Source organism: Anser cygnoides, chromosome 1 (genome assembly GCF_040182565.1).
Source record: "Anser cygnoides isolate HZ-2024a breed goose chromosome 1, Taihu_goose_T2T_genome, whole genome shotgun sequence".
Classification (NCBI taxonomy): domain Eukaryota; kingdom Metazoa; phylum Chordata; class Aves; order Anseriformes; family Anatidae; genus Anser; species Anser cygnoides.
In genome coordinates, this window is record NC_089873.1 from 58974199 (window position 1) to 58989292 (window position 15094).

Genomic DNA, 15094 nt, shown 5'->3' on the forward strand with positions numbered 1-15094 from the left:
CTTGAGGAGCTCTCACAGCAGATCACTTGCTGCCTTCCTTCATCCCTACAAGCCTTCTTAGCAGATCTGATAACTTACATATTTAAGCAGTACCACAACCACAGATGCCAGGGAAACAAAAACAAGTCTGTGATGCCAAGTGGGTCCCTTTGGATCCAGAAGTTAATGTAGAAAGAAAAGGAAGTGTCCTGTGCAATTCCACATTACCATCAAAGAATATCTTCTTGAGAGAAGTCTGCACAAAGACCTGTTACCACACCAGCTTTGTACTAGGAATAGAGAATTGACATTTTAGACACTCTCATCTAACACTGCATAGAGCTGGCTTTGTAAACACAGCCAACTCTGAATGGAGAGACCTTCAGGGAGCAACCCACCGCATGTTTGGAATGGGTCCCATACCAACACTGTGTAGGCTGAAGAAGTGCCAGTAGATGTAGGAATTTCTTCCAAAGAATTCTTAGTTCTTTCTGGACTGGTTATAACTAAGAATGTTGTGCAAAGACCTGGTCTAACACAGCAACAATGTTCAGCTACATCTAGATTCAAACTAAAAAGCCATGACAGTAAAAGCTTTTTAGTGATACCTGTACCTGTGCAAAGTTTAACACACAATTGAAGTCTTTGACTTGAGGACATCTACCACCTGCAGGAACTCACATGATGGAGGTAAATGCCTCTGCTTGCATAGGCTGAGTAAATTCTATGCCATGCAACACAGCGCTATCTAGGCATGCCAACCTGGGCTTACAATGCTGCTTTCCAGGAGCAGAAATCTCTGTAGCATGTTCCTCAGCATGGCTGATCTGCAATTAAACTGTGCAGACCTTGCCCAGAGAACTTGGCAGTGCAATCCCTGGTTCTGATAACCAGCTGAAACAGTTCTGCTCTTGCAATGTAGCGTACAAAACCTCAGGATGCCTCTGTCACCATGCAGATAGGTCATAGGATATTTTCAAAGGTATGATGGGACTCCATCCTCCTGTACTATATAGGGGCCAAATACTGAAATATTAGGAGTGACATTTCAGAGCACCAATATCTTGTCACATTTTGTCCTACTCATCATAGGCAAAAACAGCAAGATTCACAAGCTTCAAATATCGCTTAAGTACATGCAAATGGCTAAGTCATACATGTGGTTACATTAATTGGGACCCAAATTCAGACACCTCTGGGGACTTGTTAACATTTAACTTGTGTCAGAGCACGAATAGTGTCATGGTTCCCCCTGTGGCATCAAATTAGGCCCATTAATTAGTCTCTATTAATACACAATCTCTGGGTGTCATTAGCACATTTCTATTGGCAATTTTTTCACAGCAAAGTTTCACTCATTCTAATTGCTCAAGTTGTCTTTTTCAGAAATCTAACAGTTGCTTTTGGATAGAAACAGTAGTAGAAACACAAGCAAATAAAATAAAACATACACCAGCTTTAGCACAGAGCTCGGAGTGTGATCCAAAGGTCACTGAAGTCAGTGGAACAACTACAATTGTCTTCCATGGGCTTGGGATCAGGCTTCTTACGAACAAACTTTTACTAAAGTTTCAGCCTCTTTGAGAGCTTGCCTAGTTATTTCACGTCCACTCTAATTTAGCATAAATAGAAAGCAATTCTCCAGCCCTTTCTTGCATGAAACAGCTTGGTCCCATTAATTGGAATGGTTCTCACAAGCAAGTGCTCTTTCATACATACCAAAGTCAGCAGTGTCTAAATAATAGCCCAGGAGTAGGTAAGATGTAAATTCTAGTAAGAGCCAGTTAGACCACATTAGTGCCAGTATTTCATATTCCATTATCATCTACATCTCTCTTTCTTCTACATCTTTTAAAACTGCTTGCCTGTGTTTGATTCCTTGCAGGTTCCTGCAAGAATGAGGGGAGGGACCGTGACCCTGATTATTTTATTACATTTTTTAAAAGTTTTACTCTCCAAAGGTTAAATACCACAAGATTTCCGAACTAAGAGATCATGGTGGCAACACACTCTCACATAAGGAGGAAAAGGAAGATTTCTCTTATGTTCCTTTGGCTCAGTATCACAGCAGCATCAAAAAAAATGGCTCTACAGACAGAGCCAAAGTCACACTTCACACAACTTTCCTGCTTTCTGCAAAGTAGCTGTTCATTTCATGAGGATTGAATCTGGTCTGCAGATTGTAAAATACTGCAGTAGCTTAATTTGCAAAAATCATGGCAAAGACCAGTCCAACTTGAAATATAGGCAGCAAATACAAAAGGCATGATTGCACCTCCACAAACACAGGCAAATTTTTCCCCCACCTCCTTCTCCCCACCCACCCCCCAAAAAAGAAGCGCAATTATTCAGAAAAAGGCTGGGCCTATTAATCAAGCCTTAATTTAATATCAGCAAAATTACATCACTCACTAGCATGCTAATGAATTAATCTCCCAAGGTTTTATGCTAAATGCTCTTTCATGATCCTGAGTCTCTCCTGTTTGGTATACTGCAGATTTTTAAAGACCTCTTTGTAAAAATATAACATATATTTTTCAATTGAAAGAGACTGAGAGCATTTTCTTTACTGAAAGAATAGCACAAAGCCAAACAGCAGCCAAGGAGCTTTTAAAAAGCCAATATTTTATTCAAAGTTGTTACTAAAATTCAGGGTGGTCCCTCTTTACCAAATTTCTGGCATTTTATCGTGCTCATAATATTCTGCAGATCAACACAAACACAGAAACAGCTATACAAAGTCACACTGCTGCTTCAGGATCCCATCTGTGAAGGAGACGGGTAACAGCTGCTTTCAGAAAAATAATATATAGCTTCTAATGACTGCTTTATTCAAAGGCCATTTAGCACAAGTTTCAAAGTAATTTAGAAGTGTACTTGTCAGCGACTCCTGAGAAGAGCACACCAAAGCACAACTACTAAAGCTGCCATGGCTGAGGCAGGAGGCAGTCTATTTCCTTCTGCAGGAGCTTCAGACCTCTCAGAAGTATAGGCAGCATCCAGCTTCTTTACCGTAAGGATGGGGACAGGCCACTTTTTTTCCACAGCAGCACTGAACACAACCAGGGAAGGGCAAAGGAGCAGTGCTATGGAAAATCAGAGGGACTGGAGGGCATGAAGGCAAGATCTCCTACTGTGAACATCACCCATCTCCCTGCCAAGCAGCACTGCTTTAGTTATTTCGATCTCTCCCTTAGCATCAGGCTTGGCTCTCCACAAGTCTGGAATTAACATACGACGCCATGGGGTATCTTCTGCTCTTGGCAACTCCCTTGCCTATGCATAAAGTTGAGCTGGGTTTTGCCACAAGCTGAAAGCCTCTCTCTTTCAGAGCTGAAATTTGGCATTCATTCATGAACTTTAGTGTAAAGCTGACATACTCATATAAACTTAGATATATATTTCACCAAAGTCAAACCAAGCCTGAGGTTGTTTGGATAAAACTTTTTAAAATAAAGTTTAATTTTTTTCCTCACCCTCTCGCACCTTATCTTGTCCTTCAAGTAGTTATTGTCAGCCTGTAGAATATTAGCCTGGCTTGTTTACCCAAGGTTGCTTCCAATTTTCACATTAAGCAAGAGCAATGTTGCCGAGGACTTGAGCCAAACCTAGTGAAATCCATAAAAGAAAGCTGCATCAATTTTAACGGGCTTTGCAACAGGTCTCAAACATTTCAAGAGTAAAAGCGCTCCATTCCTGCAACCACAGCGTTGGCAGAAGCAGGACAGCACATTGGCCAAATGGCAGGAAGATAATAGGGACCTAAAAAGCAGGGTATGACCAGTAGATCTCAGCAGGAATTCCTAACTCCAGTAGTTAAAGCTGAGCTACTGCTGCAGCATACAGCTTGTCAGCAGAGGAATTATCACTGTCATGACACTAGACCTATTATCTAAGAGAGATTTTAAAGACAGAGTGGAGTGGCTTACATGGGATGGGCTCAGTCACTAGGCACAGAGCCTTTGCTATTTCCCTCAAGACTGTTGAGGAACAAATGCATTTAATTTCCACACTTCTTTACTGGAGGAAAAAAAAAAAAAAAAAAAACTTAGCCTTTTAAGTCTAGGAATTGAGTCTTTGGTAATATCATATGTTAGCAGAAGGGAAAGACCTTCTTAATCCTTCTTTCCCATTGTCCTTCTGAAGCTGTAGTAGATGCCTTTCCTTCATTAGGGAGAGACATGGGATACAGCCATTACTCATGTCCCAGGCACAAGAAAAGCTCAAAGCAAGTTTTTCAGCTTATTAGAACAACCCCTGTGCCCCCACACCCCCCAAAAAAATAAAATAAAATAAAATAAAATAAAATAAAATAAAATAAAATAAAATAAAATAAAATAAAATAAAATAAAATAAAATAAAATAAAATAAAATAAACACCTATGGAGGTATGGAGGCACAAACTCAAATGAGACTGAGTATCCCCTGCACTATGCAGCATCCCCCACAAGATAAACCTGACCACTTGTGTGCATGGCAAACACAGCCCCAGGTCACCTCTTGTACTCAGGTGCCTCTGTCATCATCCCAGCCATTCCAATGGGACTGCTTACATGTGAAACAGGTCTTAGGGTGTCTACTTTTCAGCAAACAATAAATCATTTTTTTTTCTGCTAGTCTTGGCCTTTAATAAGGGTTACCACATTTCACCTACTGTTCTTCAGAAAAAGGTCTTGTTTATTCATCTGCTGGGTAATATTGTCATCCTGCACAGGTATGTGCACTCAAAGGTATTTAAACATCCTCCAACACATCACTGGGCAACACAGCTACCATCTGTTATTCTCTCTGTCTCAGGCCTGCACAGTAAATGATAAATGAATCTGTATATTCTTCTTCCAGGTTTGTTTTTGTTGCGCTTCTGGGTTTATTGATGCATTGAAAATGCACTTTAGGCCAAGTCCTGCACAGCATGACAGCTGATGGAACGATGTGAATAACTGCAATTCTTTAAAGTGCCCTGGGATGTGTAGCACTCTGTATGCATAAGTCACTCCTAAGAGCAACCAGAATAAAACCTGTGACTGGCAGTGCGTGCAGGATTCTGAAATATAACTAAAGTGGTTGGAAAGGCTTTGCAGCGACACAGCTCTTCATGCACTGAAATACATGCACTGAAGCTCCATAAGCCTGGTCATCCATTCCCTTTGATAGATTTAAAATAGACCAAGACAAATGAAATGTTTAATCTGTGCTGATGCAGAAGGAATCATTTTCTGGAATTCTTTGTTATTGCTATGGAAGTATCACCCCAAGTATTTATGTTCATTCTTTTTCTGTTTCAGAGTGTGGAATTCTCCTGCTGGCATATTTATTTTCCCTAATACCACTAAATGCATACTGAAAACTGACTGAAATAGCCTGGCTTCTTTAAGAGATTAGATGTCAGAGGTGATGGGAAGCGTTTGAAGGAGGTACAACCCTTCAGCTACCAAGGAGAGCTGTGTGGGTCAAGGAATCATGGCTGTCATTTTCTTGCTTCAAGATGCCACTTCAAATCTAGCCCAAATGAAGAATGAGCCTTAAGTACCTGCTCATGAGAAATGAACCAGCAGCATGTGTTAGTTAATTATGGAGAAGTGTCTACAGCACAAAGCACATGATGCTTTACAATGATTTTGTAACCTCTTAGTCTTCCAGCAGGCAAAAATGGGTCTGCATCAAAGACACAATGATCACAAGTTTTCTGGGTGCTCTGCTACCTTGCTGCTGGCCTGCTAAGTGAACCTGCTGGTTCTGACATGCCAGTACGTTTCCTAACGAAGTGTTACTATAAGGTAAGACAGAGTAATGAAAATAGTAGCTCCCGTCCAAAACACTACAGCCTGACTCATCACTTGGTTGTATCCTATTACTGCAAAGCTCAAAAAAAAGGAAAGTAGCACTTTGTTATAGGACCCATTTCTAAATAGTGTTTGGATCCATGCACAACAGAAGGACAACGGCCTTATTTTTATCCCTTCCCCATTGGCAGAAGGCTCATATTTCAGCAAGTATATTTAGTGCAGAGATTTCAGAGCTGAAAAAGCCAGGGAAATGTCAGCATAGAAGGCCCCACAAGCTAAAGGGGAGACACACCATGCAGACATCAATTGGACAAAGGTAGGACAAAACCAGCACTCTGCCAGTGAGATATGCAGGGCTGCCACACAGGACAGGGGACAAGCCAGGTGTTGGCCCTGCACAGACAGGCATTCACCACGGGTTGCAGCCCCACAGGGCTGGGCACGGAGAGCAAGGCTGGTAATGGGCTGTTTTGATAGCACAGCAAGGGGCAAGCCAGTACCAGGGTATCCAACCAGGAGCAAACAGGCCAGGGCCACAATACAGCACTGAGAAGGTCCAGCCTGTAGCCCAGAGACAGGGCTAGAGACAGACCCACCAACAAACCAGCTCAAGGACAAGCCACAAGCCTTGGGCCTGCTGGAGTAGGCCCATGGTGTGGGTGGAGTTTCAGATGAAACCAGTCAGGGCTGTTAAGGCCCACTAGTGCCTTCAGGGTCTCCCTAATGTCTTTTTTGCTTTTTTTTTTTCCTCTTTTTGTTATTGCTAGTGACTGTGGTGGATAACTGGGCCCTAGTACAGGTCTGAGCAATGGGCTATGCAATAGTAATGCAGTTTCACAGCCCTTCAGGCTGACCACCCTCTGAAGTAGCGGGGCTGCTTCAAAGGGACCCATCCTGCACTAGGAGACAGCTCTTGCTTTTCTCTCTGCAGAAAAATGGCATCTCTCCCTGACATTTCAACCCCTGGAGGAGAGGGAAACATAGACTGTAAAGGAAACATTGACTGTACACTGAACATACTTCACCGGCCCCTTGGGAAAAGCAACTTTGCCAGTTCACAGCATGTGGGATCAGCAGCTGGCTACAATCAGGTCCAGTTCAGACTCATCCCCAACTAACCACATGGTCTCAAATACTTTTGTTAGCCAGACTTTTAAGTAGCGCTCCCTTTTGTTGGGATACCTCCGTTCAGGGCCATAATTAGAGACAGCAGATCGTGTTGATTTCAATGGCCCAGACCTCAGCTGAGCTCAATTACACTTGGGTGACCTGCACCTCCGATGGTCAGGCCCAAGTGCCTTACATTAGACATTGAAATTAGTACACTGCACTGCTTGCAGGACTAATAGTTTTAAATCTTATGATAGAAACTGTACGATGTAATGAACTCTAATTTTCTCATGCTATGGGTGAGCCTTGAATATATATAGATAGACGACCTTCACAAATAAGTTAACTCTACATTCTACCTCCCTTGCACACAGTTTCCATTTAAAATACTTTTTTTTTTCTCTCACATTACTCTCTCTCTCTCTCTTTTTTTTTTTTTTTTTTTTTTTTTTTTTTTTTTTTTTACCGAATTTTGCCATTCCTCAGCTACAAGGAGAAAATCGAGGCTCTATATGGTCATTTTTCCTCTGTGAGCAACCCCATTGCTCCCTTGTCCAAGCAGAACCGGAGGGCTGCACGAGCCGTGCCCAGCAGCAGGAAAGCAAACCCACCATTGCTGGAGCAAGGCTGCTCTCTGGTGGGGAATCCTACACAGGTGCATGCTGATGCCTTTCCAAGTGAGGTTTTTTTGCAGCATGAAGCTTCCACTTGCCCATGTCTGGTTCCCTTTCCCTGTCCAGAAAGCCGCCCTGCCACTTTAACCGCAGTCAAGCCAACAGCCTGTATATCCTCTGCTCCATATACCTGAAATGTGTCCGCTGTAGAAACAGTCCAGGATTTTTCTGGCAATAGTAGATGTCAAAGGAAGAAGTTTCAGAGCCTGCAAATATTCTGAGGTGACTGCTGCTGAATTCATTTTTTCCATAATGTCTGTCCCACATCCCTTCCCTGGCACCTGCACCTGAAATCCTACCACAGATCTATAGTGCCTTTTACAAACTCAGATGGCCATGGTATGCCCCTGATTTTCCCATTTTCCCTCACAGACCATGAACTCAGCCACGTACTTTGAACCTCCTGATGTTCTCCAGCATTTCTTTGCTGCCTTTCTCCCTCAATGTGTTCTCTGCATGCTCATGTGATGCTTTTCCCTCACACCATAATACCTTTCCTACTGGGGCTTCTCTGGAGAGGAGATAACCCTTGTCTCTCCAACGTTCACTTTGTGCCACCTGCTGGCCCCAAGTCTTCGGTCTTCAGAGAACACCACAAGATCCTCCCCTTCAAAGTACCTCAGGAAAGGAAAAAAGAAAATCTTTCCAGAAAGTAAGGGCCTTGGCAAGGCTGGTCACCATGGGAGACTTCATGAAAAGGCCTTGGCTCCTACTGCTCAGCTGGCATTCAACACGTCATGGTCCCTCGCTGGAGTCTGATGGGTCTGATAACAAGTACAGAGCTTGGAAGCGTGCTGGGATCTCTCCTATTTTTGCCATCTCTGTGAATGGCTTTTCCTGTCCAAGGCTGCAGCTGCCTGCAATAGTGAAGTTAAGGCCCTGGAAAGACAACTGCTGCTGTGCCCTGCGGAAGCCCAGCCACATCCCTGTGTTCAAGTCCCCAGCCCAGCAAGAGCTGGTTGCTCCCTTGTAGCAGTACAAGTTTATCAGCTAGAGGGTGTGAATGCAAGAAGAAAAACATCTGATGCTAAAACAAGGACCTAAGAGATCCATGGTCAGACATACGGGAGACACCAGTATCTTACTTACCTCTGTCATTGATCCTTTTTGCAGTCACAAAGGGGAATGAACAAGCCTTTTGTCCAAATTAAACCTTTCCTTCTCAGCAAAGCTTGATCACAAAATTCACACATTTTCTTGGGCAAAACAAGGTTAAATATGGATTTTTGTGACACTGGAGGTTTTGGGTTTCTTTGCTTGTTTTTGTTTGTTTGTTTGTTTTCTCAGGCTGGGCCTCTGCACAGCCTGGTCTGAACAGTTTGGGAGCAGTGACAAGCAGAGTGACTTGACTCAGTTGCCCATAGAGTCAAAAGAGATTGATCTGCTCAAACACATATGTCACCAGGAAGTGCATCTACTACGGGGAAAAGAGACAGTCTCAAATGAGATCAAGCAAGCTTTTTATTTAGTCATATCTCACTGTGTGAAAAACTCACTCTGTGTCCTTGCAACACTTGGAATTTTGCTAAAAAAAATCAAAAAAACATGCAAGTGTGCTGGTGCCAGGGCCTTCTGCACAGGTGCACTGGCAGCTGTTCAACCCAGAAAGTGGGCACGGTTGGTGTTAACTCTGGCAAATTAAAAGAGACGCACTCTGAGTCAAAAAAGCATTGCCTGCAACATGCAGAGCTGTGGGTCAGCTTGCATGGTTCTCTGTGCCTGCTGCTCTGTCCTCAGCTGGGCTATGAACATGGTGGGGGAATTCATGAAAGGATTCCTACAGTTGCGTTTGAGCAGGGAATGAAATCATGGATTATTTATTTTTCCTCAAAGAAAAAACAAAACAAAACAAAACAAAACAAAACAAAAAAAACCACCACAACTTATTCCCAAACTATTACTGGAAGCAGTCACAGGTTCTGAGGCTTTTAACAAGGGGAAAAAAAAAAAAAAAAAAGGAACAAAAAGCTGTTTTGCTAACATGAGTAATGCTTCTCAGTGTTTCTCAGCATTCATAATGAAGCCAAGCTACTGATTCTTTCTCCATCTAGAAAAGAGTAATTTTCACTGAAGAAGTGCAGGGAACAGCACTTCAACAAACAGCAATTAATCAACATCACTGTAACATGCTCTTGCTTTTCTGCTCACCTCCAAAATCCCCCTCCTTCACCTTCTTTCATCACTACATCCCTGTTCTCCAGCTGATGCACAACCCCTTGGGGCTGCATTTCTTGGGCATGGTCACAGACATAAGGAGGAGACAGTAAGGAGGGAGAGGGCTGAGACGTAGACTCAGGCCCTTGCTAGAACCACTCAGGCAGTGTGCAGGCAACCCCACCTCGCTGGTGGTACCAAGAGCCTCAGGAACATGCTCACCACTAGAAGCTCTTGGCTTTTGTTGGGGAAGGAGTGCTGAGATGTTATCAGAACAAAGGCTATCTGCTTGGGCACTCAAATTTGAAAACTGTTTTTGAAGGCTTCAGCCCGAGTGATTTAGCCAAGACTAACAAGCCTGTGGCATAGTCAAGACTGGAGTTTCTGATTCCCAGTCTCTCATGTCTATTTTTAGTTCTGAAATCAGATAAACAATAAAAATCAAAAGCAACCAGTCAAACAGAGAACCTGCTGAAAAATAGCAGTTGTGTACTTTTGGCTTTCTTCCACAAGTAGCTAGGCTTTAAGTAACAATAACAAAAACAATAACAAAAAAGACAGAGAAAATAACTCTCTAAATTAACTGTTTTTACAGGCTCCTTATTTTGCTGGTTAGGAAAACTTTAGATTTTTACATCATGCTCCCAAGCAGTTCCTGTCTATCCAAAGGCAGGTACCGTGTTTCTTTTCGGATGCCTCATCTCTCTTGATGTACCTATGCTTGTTTTTGAGAAGCAGTAAGGGTATCAGCCTCCATGTACACTATTTTAACCCATTTTAACCCATAGCAGCATGATGAAAACTTTTTAGTTTCTAGTAAATTACAATAAAGACTAAGCAGAATAACTTGAGATTGATCAAACTGGATGTTTGACCTTTTTATTCTGAACTTTAGACAGCAATTTATAATCCCAGTGCCCTCAGTTATAAGACCACCTTTGGGTGACCAAGAACCAGCTTTTAGTAGTTCAAAGATAAGTGTTTACCTCGGAAGAGATTAAAAAAATGACATTTTTATTGTCTAACTTGTGTAGGCATTACAAGAAAGTTTATTCCTGGGAAACAAACTGGTCCAAAGCAATGATACAATGAACAAACAAAGATTTGCCAAATTTTGATGGAAAATATTCGTACATATCTACTTAGGTTAGTCTATTTTAGCATGTATCCTGTGAAAAAAAAATAGAATGTGATTTTTTTTTAATTTTTTTTAACGTATCATGATGCATCAGGATGTATCAGGAAGCTTAATTTTGGCATTCTTTAATTTTTTGAATGTTTGTTGAGGGAGAGGATGAACAAGATTGAGTGAATCTTTTGATCTTATTTATAGTTTAGAAGTGCCCAGAGTGCACTAAAAACACACCAGGATGCAAACATTTATTTTAAACTCTCTTGCTTTAAAGACTTTACAGAGCACCCAGAAATGGCTGATTGCCTCGTTTATTGCAGAATCACAGTAGCATCTGTAGAGAGGCTAGAACAGGGCTATAACGAGTCACCTTGAAACTGGACAATAACACAGATTTCATCATAGAAAAAAAAAAAACAAAAAAAACTGAGAGACATGTTTTATGGCTATCATGAGAATCTGAAGTAGCCCAGAGCCAGTATTTTTATAGGCTCTAGTGTCTTTCAGATTTGACCTACAAGCTCCATAAGAAGCAAAGTTATTTAAAATTATTTGATTTTTAAACAATGTCCATGAATTATAACTTTGCCACAAGCAGTGACAAAGTGACAAGCAGTACAGTTTACACTGTCATTGCTCAATATTTTGCAGAATGTGACAACTTGGCATTTTAATACCAGCATCTGAGTCCATACATTAAAACTAAACCTTATAGTGAAAAATAAATAACCACAAGCTGTGGAAGTGATTAATTAATTACAGCAATTTCCCAGAAATCAGAATAATATACATTGAGTAACTCTTTTCAAAATTTTAAATAAGTATTTTGGAACAGGTAAACTTTAGCTGCTACAATTATATGTATGGGTACTGTAAAATTAAAATTTAAGACATATCTTTTAAGGAAAGAAACAATTGAACGTTACAGAAATGAGGACAACAGAGGTGTAGCAAGACTCTTTCGAAAGGATTCCTCCCTCATGCATTTTTAGGACTTTTGAATAAGCCTTTGGGATTCTCTTTGTTCAGAACATTTTTTCTGTACAGTTCTGCCAGAGGGTTCAGACTCCAGGGACTCAGCGTTTCCATACAGGTCTGTAGGATTCTTTCCCACGAAAGACATTTGAAGAAACTGATCTCCAGCAAGACCAACAAATTTGCTGTCTTTGAACAAAGGTGTTTCTCGAGGCCAGGCACAGTTTGCTGACCTACTTTGGACAAGGATTTATTCTGACATCCCAGGCTACAGCCTGCCCCCTCTGACGCTGCCAGGATAGCTCGAAGCTCAGCTGCCGATGGGGCTGTGATTAATTTGATTGTCACCAGCACAGCTCTGAACGTAAGGCTTGCTCAGGAGGCACATAAAAGGAAACTCAGTGCAGTCACTTGGGCTTTGCTGCTAAGAGAGCAAGGAAAGCAGACAAACAAATCCCAACGCTATTTAAGACTTGAGCCAGCTGACGACAAGGCCAGCCCCTCCAGCGCAGCAGGGTTCTTTGCACTGGTCTTCTGTCACTGGGGGGATATGGCCTGGTACAGCCCACCTGGGGATAGCATACAGTTCGTCCTTCAGTGGGTGTGACACCACCGTATCTTAGCCATAGTGCAAAGAAGACAGTAGGATCACCAGGAGTATGTCATGGAGGTGTCCTCCTGCCCCACGAACCTAACAGCTGGCTATTTCAAACTACTTCGACTATTTATACTGGTAGACTCCACAAAGGTGCACTGCAGAGCCACGTGACAAAACCAGCATGATGAAAAGTGGAAGTTTTCAGACTGTGGTGAGCTATACTCTGTGCACATCAGACATACCCTGTGATCTAGGCCAAAAATAAATAAATCTCTGGGGGTCAAATGGTCAGCCACAGTCAACTGGAAGTAATTTCCGTTACAAGCTGCGGAGGTCTGCAGGTGAAATTATGTGAGACTGCAACTACTTGGAGGCAACTGCAATGACAGTAAAAGAGAGCCCACTATAATTTGCAATGTCTAATACAGGTCTTTATGATAGTGAATCACAGGACCTGATTCTTATCATCTTGCACTTTCCGTCAACGTGTCAAGCCTCTTCAAAGAGATTATGCAATGTTGCAAAGTCATCTTCTCACCTAATTTCCTACTACTGTTTACTCTTGTTTTGCACATCACTGCTCAAACTGGAATGCGATGGAAATACTTTCCCATCATTTTGTGCATTCCAACTTTGCAGCACGAAACTGCTTGTCCAAAGACACAGCTTAAGGAGATATGCTGGGGGTAAGATGAAGTTTCAAGACCCTGTACTGAGGAACAAATGACTCCTAAAACCATGGCAGTCCAAATCCCAAGATGATATATGTGCAGTAAAAGCTCCACTTAGAGAACAACCAAACATTATCCATGTTTTACCTAAAGCTGAAAAAAATAGTTGAGTAGTGAAGTGTTCAGGGTAAAATGTTCTCCAGTGGCACCTACTTGCAGTGCTCATCTGAGTAAAGGTGCAAATCCAGCTGTTCAGGTAAAACTTGGTCTGTGGCAGAGTTTTATGCCAGAGGCTGTGTTCAAGATTACAAAATAAATAAATAAATAAATAAATAAATAAATAAATAAATAAATAAATAAATAAATAAATAAATAAAGGGGGGGGGGGAGGATAGTGCAAGAGGCTTGGAAAATTACTACAGATTAGAAATGCTTATAACAAAGATATCATAAATATTTTTTAACATGGATTATTTCAGCCAAAGTGAAAAAAGAAGAAAAAAAAAGATTAAAAAAAAAAAAAGATAAAAATGGAGGAATAAGATCATGCTTTAATAAAATACATGAAAAATACCTGAAAGTAGGAGATATGATTAGACTAGTCTAATCTAGTCTAATTCGTTGAGGGGGGGGGTATATTCATTTGAAGTGTAGAAACGTATATGTCTCTATGATAGAATTAGTCGATACCATTTACATTTTTTTCCTGTATCTCTGAATGAGGATTGTCTGCAATTGTGAAGGATGAGTTGCTTGTGTACCTTACTGGTTCAGATGAGAAATTGGCTTCCTCTTCAAATTTGAAGGAAAAAATATAATGCTGCTCTTGGCAAGTTACTGTCATAAATCAAAAATTATTTTCCAATTAGAGTTTTTCAAGGTTCTTTTCACTGGAAATCTTGGGTTTCTCAATAAGTAATTGTTATGCAAACAATGATGTTTTGAACAAAGACTCTTTAACAGTGCTGGGCAAGTACTCCAACTCTTATTCATTCTATTAAACAGAATTTAGAATTTATACAAGATCCATCTCCCCTGGCTGGCACAGTTTCCTTACTACAAATTAATTTCCTGCCAAAAATGGTTTCCTTTTATCTGATGATCCAAAGCAGTTCCTTTGATAGAACAGTAAAAGAATTTAATCATTTATTTATTAAACTAACCCACAATTTGGAAGAGGAAGAAGAAGTAAGCAACTGGTTTCTTGCAAGTGTTCGAAGATGAAGTACATCATTATAATAACCAGATACTTGGAGTTTGCTCAAGTTAATACCATTTAAACATTAAGATCTAATTAAATCTTCTAATTTTATAAAAATTTTTTGGCTGATTTCCCAAAAGCATGTAAGGCTCCTATGGAAAACCAGGTAGTGGGAATCCTTCCAAATTTTTTTCTTACTGCAATAACATTTTGGGAACACAAACCTAGCTGGCAGAAGATATTCACAGCTCAAAGTTGTGGTCAGTGTCCAGTAATACATAACCATAAATATGATAATAGATTGAAGCTGAAAGGTGTGCGTTACCTCTCAGATTTTATTTATTTATGAATGTGGTGCTATGTTTGTGTTCTGTCAAGTAGAGTTTGGTAGTGACACAACATGGACTCTCTCCAAAACTTGAATACCTCTTTAGCTCCAATAAAGTCTTACATTTTCCTCCAGTCTGGCATCCCCCACAAAACAGTTATTGAAAATGACCTGTCTCCAATTAACATGTTGCTCTGAATCATAGTCTCACAGTAAGAACCCAATGAGCTTAGCTTTTATAGAGCTGAAGCCATCCTGCAGCCAACACTGAGATTTGGCAAATAAAACATGGGCAATGATGGCTAAGGGTGGAATTTAGGTTTTCACATTACTGCCCTCTCCTTTAACACTGGAATCAAAGACCAGAAACAGAACTCTGTAAGTGGGCTGCTAATTCCCAGAACATTGATAAGGGTGCTGTGATCCAAACTAATCACTTGCATAGTGATCCATTGGTTATGAGACATGTAAAATACATCATAACTA